The 16,027-nt window shown below is 30.0% G+C and overlaps 1 protein-coding gene across 4 annotated transcripts in view; it reads right to left on the bottom strand.

The window, feature by feature from the left end:
* The window catches only part of LOC142331038 (glycogen synthase kinase-3 beta-like), a 183,933-nt gene that overhangs the window by 72,497 nt on the left and 95,409 nt on the right, over positions 1 to 16,027 (bottom strand). The window lies entirely within an intron of this gene.

Here is a 16,027-nt window from a genome sequence, read left to right as displayed (position 1 = left end):
AAATATCTATTAAATTTCAATCAAAAAAATGTACTGTACTGGATAATTAAATTTTAATTTAGAATAATTATTTTTTTAGTTCCATTTTGTACCAAGGTTAATTTATTTTTTCCCCCCGAATAATGGAAGTAATGGAAGATTTACACTACTGTATTTTATTCATCCCCACTGGTAGATATGGTTATGGTAGCTCATTGTGGGTAAACGCCAAAAAACTGGATAGAGGTGGCAGGTATGAGGTTTTTTGTAGTGTATATATAGTTGCACACGAAGGGATAGGGATAGGGATAGGGATATTATAAAACAAGATAGACTAAGTGGTGCAACAACTTGAGTAGGACAAACAACTCTAGGATGACATGGAGGATCTAGCTACTTTAGCTTATCAACCTGTGGGAAGACTAGGAAATGATTATTAAATCAGTGAAGAAGATTATTTTAAATCTTAAAAAGATTAAAAAAATACATTAAGCAAATAAAATCTGTATGTTTTATTTAAGTAAGAAATAAATTTTCCTTTACACAATAAAAAAAAAAATTAAACAAGTCGCCAGGACAACTTATAACGTAAACGCCAACGTATTTACTTAACAACGCAAGGACGCACAGTTTGGGCGTAGGAGAGAGGGTGACGGGTACCGTCACTGCAGTGGTCCCAAAAGCATAGGTACGAGATTGCCTGCTGCCCACCCGCCGTTAACCACATGTATGTTCCTGCCAGTATAAAATCTTACATCCCCACCCTAAATCGACCTAACCCGTAGCGCCACATCCACATCCTATTAGCCGCTATGGCTCAAAATCAGGTTATATATCACTTTAACACGGCATGTAGTAGTAATTGTGTGCCCTAGTTCTTCATCTACTACGTTTTGTTTTAATAATACGTACACACACATCAACAGCGTCTAGCCACAGCTTCAGGCTACTATACTAATGGTGCGTTTGTTATTGGAACAGTTGCATTTTTTTTGTCATTCCATTACAACCACATACCGTAACACCAAGTAAATAACACGCGTTCACAAACAAATCTATTTTGACCTCCTATTATTAATTGGAGTGGAAAAATGGAATATAAACAGTAAATCGACTGTATGCTTGTAGTAGTAGTAGTAGTAGAGTAGTACAGCATCAAGAATTAAAATCGGTAGTCATAGTTTTGTAAAAACACTCACGCTTATTCTGAAAAAACTTCGGGGATGCTAATTAAAAAAATTAACTTCCACTGCATATACTAATTCCATGCATTTTAATTAAACCAACGTTTGACCAAACTTAATAACCTTTAAATACAACAATTACGATTACTTCAAAAATAAATAAAATGTATTAAAAGAAATAGGCTATATCAAAAATGAATATAATTTAAAGCTACAAACAGATCCACGATTGATTTTTAAGTCTTAGGAAACACTATCAATATATCATGGAAGCCATACGTATCGTTACAAGTACGACTCCGCCAATTCGTGAAGACTGTAATAAAAAGCAGCGGACTTCAACTTTAATATATTAGTGTGAATGACTCGTTGAGTAAAGACTGTTCTTAATTATACATTTTTGTTTATGATACAAAAATATGATACACACAAATGTATAACCAAAAACGTTTAATCCTGAAAAGAAATTGTAAGTTGAACATATATTGTATATGTATATATTGCACATTTATTAATTTTTTTATAAAAATATCTTTAAATTTTTATTTCATATTGCATTATTACATTTTAATTCATATATTTTTAGCCGGCTTCATTTCAATTTTGAAATAGCTAAAAGCGTTATAATATTACAAAGCGTAAAATCAACTTTGAGATATATCTAATTGTTATTTGAGTATATTTTTATTAATTTTTTCTTGGGACTGTAAAAATATTTCGTTTTACAATTAATACAACCTAAAGGGTAGATTTGGCTAAAATCGCATCTGAAATTCTGTTAATGTTCAATGAAGTTTCAGCTGAATAATCTGATGACCTGTTACACATTAGGGCTTTTATTTGTCCAACAAGAAATTCCGCTCTTCAACCTTACGATCTTTAAAGCTAAGCCGTTGCTTTCTCCTAGATCGTAGATCCAGTGTTCTTTGGTGGTTTGGGTTTCAATTCATCATACGTTCCAGGAATTGTCGACCTGTGACTGCACAAGACTACGGTGGTTCCGGGAGCTAAACAGAAAAAGAGATCCAAGCGTAGTGAATTACGCGGAAGACACTTCCACTTTTCCTTTATTTCTATAGTTTTTTCCTATAACCAAACATAATTTTCAACGAACAAATAGTTCGTTAACACTTTTCACCGGATTCTGATTTCGGATAAGGATTGTTAAAAAATTACAAAAATAAACGAAAATTAAAATTTTGAAATAATCATTACGGATTAACGGCATAAGCTATCATCAAATTAATTAATTTCGAACAAAGTTATTATTTATAACTTACGCTGAGTTAACTGAAAGAACAGTAATAATAATAATATTCCTTTGGGAAAGTCTTACTAGGCTTTTCATTGATAACTGGATTTTATTTGGCAGGGGAAGTTTTTCAAACGATTCTACTAATTCGTATTTTTTTTAAATCCTGAAAAATTCGTCGATGAAAGTTTTACTAAACTATAGCTATCTCGTGATAGCATTAAAGATTAATTACCCGCCTTCTACATTTACATAAAATTTAACAGCTCAATGTCCCATGTACACGACCCACCATACTAAACTAGATGTTTGCACACACACACTGAGAGAGAATTTCTTCAGTTTTTTATATTTTTATTCACAGTATTTCAAAATGTCTGACCATTTTTGTCGGGTAATATCAGACATTTCGTTCCAATTACAATGCAATCCCCTTTTATTTATATATATATGTATATATATAATGCGAAAGTTTGTCTGCTATTCTGGCATTGTTGGCAGAACCAACCCCTTTCAAATTTGCGGCGGGATACATTTATGTTATCCCAGGGAAGAATTTAAGAATTTAATTCATTAGGGGTATTCCAATTTAAACAAATGATCAGTGGATCACTATTTTTGATTTTGATGATATTTGGTATATGATAACTAACTACCCACCTTGTAGTGGCCAAAATATATTTCTTTATATTTAAAAAAAAAATTTTTTTCTCGTATTTAAAAAAAAAAATTTTTTCTCGTCAACAGGTAAACAGTCATTTTCGTCACTTTTTCAATGAGCTGTAGTATTCTTATTTTACATCAAACAGAGGTCAAAAAGGGCTTTTTGGAAAAAGTAAAGACAGAACTTCAAATTAAGTGTACTCAAAATTCATTTTATTACATAAACGAATCCTGTAATGTTTACTGAAATTACATTTACAATTTTTTTTTTTTTTTTTCAAATTTTGGGCCCAAAATAAATAATGAAGGGCTAAGGTAACAAGCCTGTTTTTTACTTTTTAACTCTTAGATACTATAGAAGTACTTATTAAAAAAAACCTGGACTGTTACAAAGTGTGCTTCATTAAAAAATGGCCGCCAAATCGTAAGATTTTGAAAAACTCATATTTGGAACCCAAAAACCACACGTGGTGGCAAAAATTTTAAACTTTTAGAGCGGTAAGAACTTTTATGTACTTTAAAACCATATAAAATTTAATTTGTTATTCCAAGGGGTTGACGAGAAACGAAGCCATCAAAATCGCTAAAAATACCGTTCCTTCTAACTGTGAACATATCCAAGAAATTCAGAGCATAATAATGTAGGCCAGATAATAATGTAGGCCTACTGTACAAAATATTTTGATATGTCTATAATGAGATTTTTCCCCTCAGGATGAAATATTATACTGTAGAACTAGTTTAAATAAAAATGTTTTTTCTCGAATAGTAAGAATTCCAGTCAGCCGTTAATTAAAAAAAAACTTCAATCTTTAATTTAAAAGTACTAACTACTCTTTTGGCATTAGTTTATTTAAATGTCTGTTAAAGTTATATAATGCAAATCTACAGGATTTAAGAATTTTTTTTTAAACAGAATGAATTTTGGACGTCACTATTGTAAAACTATCTGACGTACAATGGAATTTATCAAGACGTCAGCTAATAGGATATGTAAATATAAAAGTCCAAAGAGTAATTTACTTAACGTTTTTTGAATAAGACATTAAACGACTGTTAATAGAGAAAACAAGAAAATGTAAATAAAGTTGGTAAAAATAAATCCACGATAATAATAATATTAGTTTATTTTATTCAAACATATGACGATAAAATTTGTCTTTAAATCGCTCTAAATACAATTTTTTTTTTTTTAATGACCTTTGCGTTTAATTCAATACTGAAACTATTTTAGTTTTTTTAAATTATCTTTACGCTTCACAGATGAAATTGTTGAACCACACACACAGACAGAAACTCTTTATTTTTTTGGTGATAAAAAAACAAAGTTTTTACTTTTTATCATAATTCAACACAACCTTTGCCACTCCAAGTGAATATTTACTTTTACGTCTTTTTTATCTCTACTCATTCTTAGTTTTCTATTACACTAAAGCCCAATTTACAATGAAATAACCAAATAATTTACATAATAACCTCAATAAGAAAACAGTTTTTCTTAAGAAAAACTTGTTTTTCGTGACAAAGTTTAACACAAAGTTAAATATTTTTTTCTAGTAAAATTTCATCCCAATAAGATCAACTAAGTTTTCAATCGACAAATTGAAGCGGTTCAGGTATCTGATTTGAAGAAAATACAATATCTTTGGCAACTGCATAGAACGAACAGATACGAGGCATCGAATCACATAAACGCGATAGCCATTCACCTGTTCCTTTGCATTCTGAGTACCAAAATACCCCAACGTACCGCCTAACATAAGGACGGCCGATGACTCTAATAATCAGACCAGCAAACATAATTACGATGATTTATTGGGCGATCCGATTAGACGTGCTTCAAGTTGGTATTATTAAGCTAGAAAAATGAAAGAATATGCTTCAAAACAAATTCTTTATATTACAGAATTCCATCCTTTTGTGGAAGTATTTCACTTTGAAGGTTATATTGGTTTCATGGATGGTTTCACGAAATAAGTGAAATATTGAATAGTAATTTTTGTACAGTAATTAGATCAGTTTATTACTACTAACGGTAAAACGAAAATTTCCCACCTGTTAATAGTGTTTAATCTACACGCAGGGAAATCTATTATGTATCATTAGGTTAACTAACGTGAACATCTAGATCTCTTAGATCTGGGAGGAAAAAAAAACAGTTGTTCCGAAAAATGCAAACTGAGTAATATTAACAAAATAATGGTTAACCAACTTTTTTATTTATAATGTAATTTTTATTTCTCAAAAAGTCTTTATAATTCAAAAAATCTGACAACAAAGTTGTTATGCTTTCCTGGCACTGGTAATTTATTTTTATACAGTAGAAAAATGATACATGAAAAATGTTAAAAAAAATTATTTTTTTACCCTTTTCGCTCCAAAAATATCTTTTTACTACTTCCAATATTGCTCCAAAAGTAAAGTGAGGGGGGTAACCACTTGGACTACTACTATGCTCAGGAAGACAAAAAAAACTCTGTTAAAAAATACGCAATAAATAAAAAGATCACTTTTCTCGATTTTTGAGGAAGGGGAAGAATTGAGGGGCAAAATGCTTTTTTTTAAAATGATAAGCATGTACTGACCTATATATAAAGTTGAGTTAAGATTGCAAAATCAAAAAAAAAAAAATCATTCTAAATATACCATCTACTACACCCTTAGAGATACTGACCCAAAAGGTTTACCAACAAATTGCTCCCTAAACACAAGTATCTGTGCCAAATTTCAGGAAAATCGGTTCATCCAAAGAAAAGTTATTACGCTTCAAACAAGCCAATTCACTACACACACATACGTACGAACATTACTCCTACTTCTTTTTTGTTTTTCGGGATCCCTGAATCATTAAATATCGAAAAGTGCAAAAAAATCCATACCCCATTTTTTTGATTGCTGCAAGAAGGAAAGTAAAATTAATATTGTGCAAGCTGTAAGTCCACATACACTCGTGCTTTTATTTCAAATATAGTGAATAATAGAAATTTAAGACTGCTTCATTTAGTAGAAGTAATTTGGTTTTTTTTTTGGGAGAGGGAGTTTTAGAATTATTATTCATAAAATATTAAAATTATATACTTTCGATTATTTACCACGAATTTCCTATTAATTCATAAAATTAACATAAGTTGCAAAAATTAGGATGCATGATTGAAGTTTTACTCTAAAATATGGGCAAACATTTTGGAAGCCGTAACATAAAAACTTTTCAGAGCAATGTATTTTTTTAATATAAAACATTTTTCTTTATCTTCATCGACATTCTCTTATTTCTCGATTTATCCTGAATAATAACTTTTTTTTCTCTTATAAGAATTACAACGAATTACCAGAAGAATTTTCAATGAAGTAAATAAGAATGAACGATAAAAACTGTGAACAAAACTGGAAACTGTTTGCATTACTAACAGATCAGCCAACTTACATAGAAACAAAAAATTATAATGAAATACGTATGACGACAAACACAACAACTAAATTAAAAAGGACAATAAATAACAAAAATAAATCAAAAAACAAATAAAATTAAACATAGATTTAAAACGAAATGGACGGAAAACGCAATACTACCGAATTTAAAATTATCTAGAATGAGAAAATAAACTCTTTGTGAAATATCACTTCATAAAACTATTTTAAAAAATAAAACAAAAAAAAAGGTCAAAACACTTGGAATGGTTGTCACGTCACCGTATTCTATTTAAAACCTAAAATAAATAAAAAGACTTAAAAGATGAGTTAAAAACTAAGAAATAAAATACAACACGTAACACAAAATCCTTCCTACGCAGATACTGTATAGGCACGCATAAGTCTAAATAAATTCAGTACGAGTCAGATGTGGAATTTTTAGGCGAGATGTAGAGGGGGTAAGGAAATGAGGAAACGGAATGAAGACGCAATAAAAAATTATATTTTAATACTTAATTATTATTAGTGCTATGCGGTTAATCGTATATTTTTGTTTGCTAATGCAATTACTGGAATGAATTTATTTTTATCTGTGTTAAACCTTCTATGACTCATACGAGTTTAAGAATGAAATTTTATAACCCTACCGTTTCATTATTCGCTTGCCAATTCAAAAAAAAAAGAGGAAAAGAAGAACAAAAATTTCCACTTCAATAAAATATTTACAAAATTGTTTTATTAATATTTCATAATATACTAAAATAAAAACTTGGAAAGTTAAAGAAACATCCAAGAAATTCCAAGCGAAAATAAACTCTTCGGCATTTTTGTAATACAGTTGAAAACGAATTTCTAAAGAAGTAAAAACATCAACATGGAATTCCAGTAGCTTTAACTATTTATTTAAGCTTTCGTATATTTTCTTACAAAGAACACCAAGTGAAATTTAACGCGCGCGCATATATATCTTCTTCTCGATTTAAAAATTAAAATATGTGATTTAAACAACTTATTAACCACCTTTAATCCGACTTCAATGTCAAAAATTTAAAGGAACATATTTATTATTTATATTAATTTCGTATTTTCATAGAAAAGAGAAAGAGGAATTATTATAATTTCTCGCAAAATAATAAAATTTTGCAAAACTGATCTCCGTGGCGAAGTGCTAGCATCTCTGCCTTTCATCTGGGGATCCAGAGTTAGAATCCCGATCAGGCATGGTATTTTTCATACACTACAAAATTTCAATTTCTACATTCCCATGAAAAAGCTTCTCTCTGTGATAAAATTAATCTATTCTTGATAAAAATAACAAAAGAAATTCAGTGAAAAGATTAACAGATTACTACCGTAAAAAGGCTAAGACTCTCAGGAACATGTATTATCTTTTTAGCGCTAAGTCATCCCAGTCAATTTTCTTAACGATACGCGTAAAAGTACTTTGAATGTCGGAAAAGTACTTTCACGTCTATCATTAAGAAAAAATGAAACTTAAATGCTTTAATGAAAAAGGTTATAGACGACTCTAACTAGAGATTGTCCAGGGATTACCATTTTCAGGATAATACGCACACCACGGCAGGTTTACTAAGGAAAAAATGAGTAGTGAAGTGGTTCCCACAGTGTATGCTTCCCGAGCCAAATTTTTGGGTTTCAAATTTGTCACGCCAACCGAAATATGTTAATTCTATTTAGATCTGTATTAACATCAGAAAAAAAAAACAACTGTGAATGGTGCTTTATAAGCGTCAGGAAATCATAACCCATCGGGTTGGTCTGGTGCTGATCTCTTCATCGCAAATCAGCTGATTTCGAAGTCGAGAGAGTTCTAAGGTTCAAATCCTAGTAAAGGCAGTTACTTTTATACGGATTTGAACACTAGAGTGTGGATACCAGTGTTCTTTGGTGGTTGGATGTTTGGTGGTTCCGAAGGATAAAAAGCAAACGAATACGGAAATCATCCGAACATCACATCATTCACACAAGATATTAGGGAGTAAGTACTGAAAGATAAATGTCTCCCATCACTTTAAGTACCTAGGAGAGAATATAAGCAGAACAGGAATAGATATAGGATCAATTGAAAATATAATATTAAAACTGAAGAAGCTTAGATTTACCACCAAATACATTTACATAACAAGAAGCTCTCCAAGATCGCGAAATCAAGACATATAACTGAACCAAGACTAGTAGTAATCTTATATGGCAATGAAGAATTATACATAACCAACCTTAGGAAAATTACTCAAGATCGGAAAGAAGCTTACTAAGGAAAATCCATTGTCCAAAGGTAACACAGTAAGGAGACAGACTGAAATCTAATAAGGAATTCTAACAAAATCAAGAAGGTTTAGAAACAACAAGGAAAAAAGCTTAAATTTCTTGGGACGTATGATCAGGGTGGACCCAAATATACAAATAAATAAATATTTGAAAAGCTGTGGAACATGGAAAGCAAATCAATCGGAGATGACCTCAAAAGAACAGTCTTGAAAGAAGAGGACTGTTACGGTAGAGGTAATTTCTGAAGAATAATTTACAATATAAAAGTTCTTGTGGCAGAAAAGGACAGATGAACAAAAATAAAAAAAAAACAAATGTTAAAGAAGACAAAATAACAGGTAATCATTAATTAGTTTGTTATTGTAAATTATTCTACTGAACGTGTATTATTTATTATTGTAATACTTAGAGTGTAGATTTTTTACATGTACGTAAATTTGTTATTATTCCGATAAATTTTTTTTAGCTTTGATTTGAAGACATGCCGAAAAAATAAGAAACGCTTGGTATAAGAGAAAAGTAGCGATATTTGCGTGGTCGTGGTCCTAACGTTGCCCTTTTCGTATAAAAAATATAATCAACATTCAAATCGCATTAATCTACAGCAAATGTTTTTTTTTTTTTTACTTACTTTTCTTTACAATGGTTTTTTTTCATGTTTGTCCTCAAATCTTGCATCCTTAATAATTTAACATACTTCCTGACATTGCCAATTGATGAAATTTTACACGGTTACTAAGGTTAGGTGACAATACAATATTCAACCATTACTTTTGCAAACATCCCCACGTACGGGAGTAAATTAAGGGTGCGAGTGTAAACAAAATTGTAAAATGGGGTTTTTGGGGGTCGCAGATGACAAATCCGATAACTGTATAACAAAAAAAAAACAAAAAAAAATGAATGATAAAAAAACTTGGTACGGGAGTTTTTGTGGTTTCGAATTTGATAAAATTTCGTCCTCATATATATATATATATATATATAAATGATTTTTGGCGGGCAGTTTGTCGAGACACAGAACCTGACGATTCACTCGACTCCGTATCATTCACAGAGTTCCTGGCGGTTAATAAAACTCATGCAATGTATGATAATAATTTGATTGAAGTATGATTAAAAAGTATAAAGCAGGTTTTTAAACATTTTTGTAATATTATTTCATTTTTTCCATACTTCTCAGAATTCCCAGACATGAATTTCCTGTTTTTATTCGATGCGGAATTTTATTAAAATGATAGGTGAAAAAAATGCCCGCACAGCTTTATGATTTTAAACAATTATTTTTTAGTCCGGTTTATTGGTTAAAAAAAAAACCATAAGAAGTAACCATCTACTGTATAACACACATACAAACCAAAACAATTTACCTTCTTACAGGAATAGTTAACGTAAAAAATGGTCTTAAATTATTAAAAATGAATTGACAGGAAAATTATTTAATATATCAATTTAAAAAAAAATCTTCCTACTGTTTTACCCGATATTTCAACGAGCGGATTTAGTAAAACTCTTTAAATATAATGATTAAATTTAGAAAAGGTAAATAGGAACTGATTTTACATATCCATTAATAATCTTCATTATTGATAATGTTGAGGAAGAAAGATTTGAAATTTATTTTACTCAAAAGTTTTTATTTGAACTGTAAGAAAATATTTATCATATACGAGAAATATCTCGCAAAGATAGGCACAAATACATTAAATAACACCCATTAAATTTTCATTGGTTACATTTATTTAAGTTTAGTAAAGTAATAATAACAGTAATAGTTTATTAACAATAAAAAACAACAACAATTTCTTGACCTAATTACGAGTATGATAACTGATTTTTTTTTATTGACGTCACTTTTACAGAATAATATTATCATCATAAAATGAATTTGTTTGTTGGATGGACGATTTAAAGAAAAATTGATAAACAAACAAACATTACATAAAATTAAACTGCAAAATAAGAGTTAAAAAAAAATTGATGCAATTACTCGGTAACAAATTTACAGACGTGTAGAAAACTTACACTTCATTTAAGTATTACAATAACACACACACATTCTAGAATAATTTATTACAGTAACACAGACTAATTAATGATTTACATGTTGTGTTCTTCTTTAACATTTTTATTCTATAAAATTATCAAAGAATAATAATTAAAGCTAAAAATAGATTAATTCAAATACCCCCATGTATCAGTTTGTTGAACTTTGATTAAAATTTCTTTTACTAATACAAATGAGAAATGACGACTAATTACACAACTGCCCAAAAAGGAGTGTAATATATTTAGGATGTATGTATGTTTGTTCCACTGTAGCAGCTCAACGGCTGAACCGATTAGATATAAAATCCCAAGCTGGAATCTTACCGGTAATGTCATAGGCTATACATATATATATTTTTTTTTTCTGAAATTTAAATCCCTAATATACTGATAGTGATATTCCAGTTTTGTGGTTGCTAGGTTTTACGTCTTCTTTAAGTTTTTGTTTCTTTTTTTATGTAATTATAAAATTATATATGAACTGATGATGCGGCTATCCTGCGAAAGTTGACTTTTGTTAGTTTATTAGATTTTTCTATTACTGTGTTTTGCGTTTGATTTTAGTATTATTATTTACATATAATATATATTGTTTGTTCCACCGTGGAGCTGAACGGCTGAACCGATTTAGATGTATGACCCTGCGTTGGAATCCTTACGTTACCGGGATTGTCATAGGCTAATAGGCTTCCATTATAAATGTGTATGTGTGTGTATTTATGTTTAAATAAATTTGAAAAAACAATATTATACTTTATACAAATAACACATACAAAATTGTCACCCGCACGTTCTTTAATTATCCTATATTAAAGAGCAATGTTTTCTTTGGCAGTCGTGTTTTTTAATTTTTAATATTTATCTCGTGTTTTAAGTTAATTTCTTTTACGATTAAGAATTAGGAAAAAATTATGTTCCTAAATTTTTCAGCGATTTTTATATACATTTTAATGCTCTTTTTGTTAGGGAGAACACCAAAGGATAAGGATTAATTGAAATACAGGAAAAAAAAGACAAATTATGTTATCACCTGAACAATTTATTTTTTAATCAAATGAATGGTAGGTTGAAGTGAGAATCGTTTAGAAGAAAAAACTGGTACATATTCTTTGCACTGGAGAAATACAATTTAAAAGTAAACAAGAATATAAAAAATTTATTGTGACAAAAAAGAATATTTTAGAATTAAATATTAAAACCCGAGAGCAAAATACAACGAAAGTTAAAGAATTTTGTTACTTGGATATAAAATTACAACGGATGAACGAAAAAGAAATATCGAAAGCAGATTAGCATAAAGTAGGAAAGAGGATATCCTCTGATATCAATCAAAAATAGAGAAATAAAGTTAAAAAATCCCTTTCGGCACGCCGGAAGGCGGAGGTAGATTTCACCAGTGCTAAGTAGGGGATAAAAAAGATTTTCACCTTAAAGCTAAGAAAAACTTCAAATTTACAAAATACGACAATTGTTGCATGTGAAAAATAGTTTCATTTTCTTACAATCCAGCAACATTTTGGTCATCCTTGCCGAAGGATAGGTCATATCAAAAACTGTTTCAGACAAAAGTTTTAAGTAATGTTTAAGAGAACTAACGACCACTTAAAACCGATCCAATACTGTGCCTATTAAGGGAGGTATATTTTTTGTCTTTGAAACCCTATTTTTTCCACCCCCCGGGGCCAATGGTTGGTGATATCAAAAAACTTTACTTATGTAAATTTTAGGCCCTTATCCAGAAAATAGTAGGAACTTTAAAATGTATACGATATTTTAGTTAATAAGAAAATTACAGCGATATTTTGTTTTTTTTTTTTCGAAAAAGCCCCCCATTTCCACCCCCATGGATCGATTGTGCTCATTAACGAACTCGACCGAGATTTTGGGTCGAGATATTTTATGAATCAATTTGAAATTGATTGGCGGAAAATTACGGCAGTTATCGTGTTCACAAGAAAGTGAAATATATATATATAAAAATAAATGTTTATATAAATTTTTGAACTGACGGTGGTTTTGGGGTCTGGGGAATGTGAAACGCGAAGATATGTCGAAAATTTTCTGATATTGAATAATGGTATCAATTACAATAGGTAGCTTTCTTATGAAATCTACTTAAAAGATATTTATATGGAATATAGCGCTTTATAGTAACAAAACATTAGCTAAGTTTGTAGGGAAATCATTGTATGAAGGTTTTGGAATATAGTATTTACAGGAGAATATCGAAAATTAGGGTTTCAAGAGGAATTCAAGAAAACATCTTTAATGTTTAGAAAAATGGAGAAATAAAGAAAAACTGGACGGTCATATATATTAAGATACTTAGAATTATTGAATTTGGTTGTAGAAGAAAGTGTAGATTAAAATAGTAAAGAGGGAGGAAAATTAAACTTGGTGATATAGATAGCTGAGGATTTAGGATGCAAAAGACATATTATTACTAAAACATTGGCACTTAATAGAAAGAAAAGTTTAATAGTATTAAACCAGTCAAACGTATGACAAAAAATCTAACAACAAAGTTGTTAATACGTTCCTGGCATTGGTTATTTATTCTTATACGGGGGGGAAAATAATGATACATGAAAACATTTACCTAAAATTTCGTTTTTTGTTTTGGGATAATTTATGATGAAGTTTTATTGTAAAAATTATCATTATAGTTTAAATAGACCAAAACATTTCTAAAAAAAAGTATTTTTTATTCTTCCCCAGCTCCAAAATCACCTTCCAAGAAAACGGTTTGATTTATTTACGTTTACTTAAATGGAAGAAACAAAAAAAAAAAAAAAAAAAATGACTGCAAAAACATTGCTCTTTAATATTGAATAATTGAAGAGCGCGCAGGTGACAATTTTTATACAGTATAATTTTTTCTTCAAATTTTTTTAATTTATTTAAAAACATACACACACACACAACCTTTGACACTCCCGATAACAAAAGGATTCCAACACGGGGTCATACTTCTAAATCAGTTCAACCGTTGAGCTGCTACGGTGGAACATGTACATACATACAATCACTCTAAATACATTACACTCCTTTTTAGGCAGTGGTGTAAGTAAAAATGCCAATGAAAAATGTAAAACCAATAAAAGGTTACCTACGATTTCTTTTTGAGAAGTAGGTGGTTACTATGAAATTTTATCGTAATATTATTACAAGTTTAAATAAATAAAAAAAAAATTAACATTTTGGTCGGCTCCCTCAGCCCCCAAGTTTTTGTTGGGACAAACTTGCTACTACTATGCCACGAGGAAAAAATTGGTTAAAAAATATGATAAAAGAAATAAAAAAATGGTTCTTTCAATTTTTGAGAAAGACGGAATTTTGGGGTAAAGTTTTTAAAAAATGACAAGTAAGCACGCACGCATGTACTGATCTTAATATAAAGTGGGGTTATATTTACAAAATTTTGAGAAAATTGACCGCAATATTTTACCAACAAATTGTCCTATACACATGAGTCTGTACCAAAGTTCATCCAAATCGGTTAATCCAGTCAAAAGTTATTAAGCTTGAAACACCCAAACACACGTAGGTACGAACATTACCCCCATTTTTCTTCTTCTTTTCTGGGGTCCCTGGGTCATGAAACGTTGAGGAAAAAACCATACCCCATTTTTTTAACTGATTACCATACTTTCTTTTTGCATCATAGTTACAGAACTACGATGCCAGGAAACGTATAAAAAGAGTTAATTTCTACAACGTTTTAAATTTCCAAACGGAATCCGATAACACAAAATCCTATCTAGGAAAACTGTTTTTACTCTTTACTTACCTGGTAAGATTTCCAACAGTATATCTACTTGAGATAACAATTTTATATATTTTTTAATAATAAGGAAAGTAAATGTACTCTATTCTGTTAACGGGAAATAACTTCTTAATTAATTTTAATTAAAATATAAATCGGGATGAATAAGTAATTTATAAAATAATATAAAGAAAATTAATAAAATGTTCATTATAGTTGTATGTTACACAACTACTTAAATCTGAAAATCAACCTGTCAAAATGTCAAAGACTTTACTTAAAAATAAAAATATAATAATAATAGCAATAATAGTAATAAAATGAGAGGAAGTGGTTACTGGCGAAGTAGTATGCCCTCGTGGAAAAGTTAAAATAACTCTGTACCAGAATAGATTCACTTACATCAGTATGTGGCGGCCACGTAACGACAGACAAAGAGGTACGGGTAGTAAGAGATGAGGAGTCTATATATATATATATAGACGTAACGACATATTAAAAGAAGGGGAAACTGCAGAAGAAAAAAGAGGGGGTGAAAGCAAAGGACAGAATACAGGGAATCCCTCAGCTACGTAACACTATATTAATTGACTTCTGTATAATAGGTATGAAAAAATGTAATAGCTAAAAAACAATAGTAATACATTCACCGACGTTCTCTGATAACAGAGTATAAATAAAAATATAATTCTTCCAAAAAAAAACGTCCGTATAATGAAATCTCTTAAGAAACTAATTTCTTTATGTATCTATATTTTCTTAACGAAATATGGAACATTAAACTACCGGGAAAACGAGGTATTTGTATAATTTTTATATAATAAATTGCTATTTAAAACAATTTCACAGAGAAAGAAGTTTTAATCTATATAAATAAAAATGTAAATGTTCGTTGGTTTGGAATCTTAAATCTGCGAAAGTTCTTCACCGATTGCTTTGAAATTTTGACACAAAGTTGCATTCGAATACGCGCGCGTTTTTATATACCCACTATTTATATATCTAAGATGTTACACCTGTGTCAGGTAAAAACATACTTTTTTTTGAAAAACAGCACTATTTGTTGGACGCAAAAGCAACACACGCTATACTAAATATTTTACGAGTCCGTTTCACTGTTTCCGATAGGTGTCCGCTATAGAATAAAAAACTACTGGACCGATTTACGGGCGGGGAAAAAGGGAAAATCGAAGAAGGGAAGATGGAAAAAAGAAAAGGGTAAAACGGAGAAAAAGGAAAATGGGGAAAAGGAAAGGGAGAAGGGGAATCGGGAGAAAGGGTAAAAGAAAAAGGTTAAATTTTGTGCCGTAATACTAATTTTTTTAAAATGTTTTATCAAACTTTCAATTGTGTTTGTATATATATACTCAAATCATACTCAAATCTAGCAAAATCGAAGCATTTCCGGGTCTGCTAGTAGGGCAAAAAAATAGT

Source organism: Lycorma delicatula, chromosome 10 (assembly GCF_047948215.1).
Source record: "Lycorma delicatula isolate Av1 chromosome 10, ASM4794821v1, whole genome shotgun sequence".
NCBI lineage: Eukaryota > Metazoa > Arthropoda > Insecta > Hemiptera > Fulgoridae > Lycorma > Lycorma delicatula.
Note: the sequence above shows the minus strand (reverse complement) of the source record. Positions and strands in the feature narration are given on the sequence as shown.